Here is a 3,089-nt window from a genome sequence, read left to right as displayed (position 1 = left end):
CTTTCTCTCCCTCTGCTCCTTCCCCAGCGTGCTCACTCTCTCAAATAAATAAATAAAATCTTTAAATATATATATATATATATAATTATTATATTTATATATAGGGTTTTTGCTCTTTTCAGAGTATAAGAGTTGTACTAGTTTGCTAGGGTTGTCGTAACAAAATACTACACACTGGGTAGTTTAAGCAGCAAAAATTTGTCTCACAGTTCTGGAGGCCAGAAGTCTGAAATCAAGGTGTAAGGAGGGTTGGTTCTTTCCGAGAGCTATGAGGAAGAATCCAGGCCTCTCCTCCAGGTTCTGGAGGTTTGCTGGCCGCCTTTGGCATTCCTTGGCTTCTGCTACAACATCCCAATCTCTGCCTTCATTGTCCCATGGCCTTCTCCCTGTGTGCATGTCTGTTCCCAAATTCCCCTTTCGTAAGGACAACAGGCACAAAGAATTAGGGACACACCCCCCTCCAGCGTGATCTCATCTTAACTTAATGAATCACATCTGCAATGATTTTATCCCCATATAAGGTCACGTTAGGAGGTACTGGGGGTGAGGACTTCAATGTATGAATTTTGGGGGTACACAATTCAACCCATAACAACGCTCAAACCAATTTACAGTGCCATCTACAATGTATAAGAGTGCCTGTTTGCCTGTATCCTCGATAACATCAGGTTTTATTTTAAAAAGTAATTTTTTTTGCCAAATAGGTGAAGAATTGCACCATAGTGGTGTTTTAATATATACTCCTTTCTCAGAGACTATGAATGGTTTTCTGTTTGCTTACTAGCTGAATGTCTTCTTTTGTGAAATGTCTTTTCGTGTCTGCTGCCTCTATTTTTTAAATTATGAAAGTAATATATTACAATAGATTTGAAAAACAGAGAAAATAAAAACCACCTCTAATGCCACTATTCCGACACAGCTATTATCATTTTTATTGCCTTCTAGGCTATTTTCATATGCATGTTTTACTCTTTTGTAATTGTGGTGTACATATAATCTTATATTCTGCTTTTCTCACCTTACGATGTATTATAATATGGAAATGGGTTACTCCACAACGTACTAGAATAGCTCATTCTCAATAATTATGAATTCAGAACCAGGCTTCTGGTATTAGACAAATAAAAGCTTTTCTAAGGATATACTACCTGGCCATTATTGGGGCACAAAATAAGAGGATCCTGGGTTGTAAAAAAGTTAAAATTCCATTTCTGTGCCATGACCTGTCTTTGGGCATCTGGCACACAGATGTCTAATACATGTTGAATGAATTGATAGCTTAGTAATTAGACGTGATTTTTATTCATTATTTTGGTGAGACAGTCAGTTTTTTCAGTTTTCTTTGTCCGAGGCTACATGCCATACATTTAAGAGCCAGCATCTTACTAGGCAAAATGGAAGTTGAACCAATCAAGATCCACCATTTTAAAAATATATTTTGAAGTCTTAAGTGAAAAAAGGTTTTACAAAGTATCTTTCAAAGTAAACTTACATTATATAAACTACGGTTTCACAAAAACAAATTTGTTCTGTGGACAAAATCCCAACGGAATCCCTTTTTTCCCTTTGTAAAGAAAAAAAATTCATGTTAGAACCGAGAAATGTTTGCAACTTATCATTTGTCCATCGTCTGAAATAAGTTGAACTAAAAGAAATATCTGTGGTTCTCTAATGTTACAGGTGTATATATTGGTAATATACACCAATGATTTATTTTTCTACTTCGTAACTTTCCTCTTGTTTCCTTGGTAACATTTTGCCCATATTGTCACTTGTATTTCAGTCTTTCTAATTGAAATGTAAAGACTGGCCTCAAAAGGAAACTCGAATATTATATATATATATATAAAAGTTGTATAAAAAGTAGTGCTTCTTGGGGCACCTGGATGGCTCAGTGGGTTAAGTGTCTGCCTTTGGCTTGGGTCATGATCTCAGGGTCCTGGGATTGAGCCCCGCATCGGGCTCCCTGCTCTGCGGGGAGCCTGCTTATCCCTCTCCTCCCCATTCCTGCTCTCTCAGTCTCTCTCTTTCTCTCTTAAAAAAATAGTGCTTCTCAAACTGTGAAGCTCTTTTCTAAAAATTTCCAATTCATAGTGGACCAATACTTTTATAAAATACAATAAAATTAAAGTTATTAGAAGCATATTTTTAAAAATCACCAAGGCATAGAGAATAAAAATCCAAAAAATTTAAGAGATTCTGTAGACATGAAAATTACCTTGTCAAATTTCTACAACATTTTTAAATGCTTAATCTTACTTCCTGAATTCATCTAGGTATGGACTGCTAACAAATAGTCCACAGACTACACTTCGAGTAGCACCAATGTAAGAGATAGATCCTGTCCTCAGGGAGCTAAGACTCTCTCATAGTGAACACTATGAGAATACTCATAACTAAGCATAAAACCGTATTATAATCTGTGTTACCCCAGACCACATGAGCCTGGAGTAACCTGCTCACTGCAGGGTAACAGATAAAATATATACTGGTCTCTGTCCCCAGTTCCTGGCACAGGGCTCCCCAAACCCTTGTAATTTCCTTAGTGATAAGAACACTAGGAACATCTTTTGTTCTAATATTTGGTCTTTGACCCCAGTTCCTGACACAGACTTCTTAAATCTCTTGAGATTCCCTGAGTGATAGGAGTGTCTTTTTGTTCAAATGAGGTGATTCTTGGTGGGCTCTTGGATGGGAGCTGGTCACCAAGCCATGATTAAAAGTTTGGAATTTTCAGCCCTACACTTCAACCTCCAGAGAGGGGAGAGGGGCTGGAAATGGAGTTGATGATCAGTCACACCTACATGAGGAAGCCTCCCTAAAACCTCAAAAGTAGGAGGTTCCGAGAGCCTCCAGGTTGACAAACACATCCACCTACCAGGAGGGGGAGACCCACCCCAACTACGTGAGGACAGGAGCTCCTGTGTTTGGGACCTTTCCAGACATTGCATTATGTATGTTTTTATCTGGCTGTTCATCTGTATCCTTCATCATATCCTTTCATAATAAACTGGTAAACAGTAAGTAAGCTGGGTTCCTGAGTTCTGTGAGCCACACTAGCAAATTAATTGAACCCGAGAAGGGGGTCG

The sequence above is a fragment of the Ursus maritimus genome (genome assembly GCF_017311325.1).
Source record: "Ursus maritimus isolate PB19 chromosome X unlocalized genomic scaffold, ASM1731132v1 scaffold_X1, whole genome shotgun sequence".
Taxonomy (NCBI): Eukaryota; Metazoa; Chordata; class Mammalia; order Carnivora; family Ursidae; genus Ursus; species Ursus maritimus.
This window is presented reverse-complemented; position numbering follows the sequence as displayed.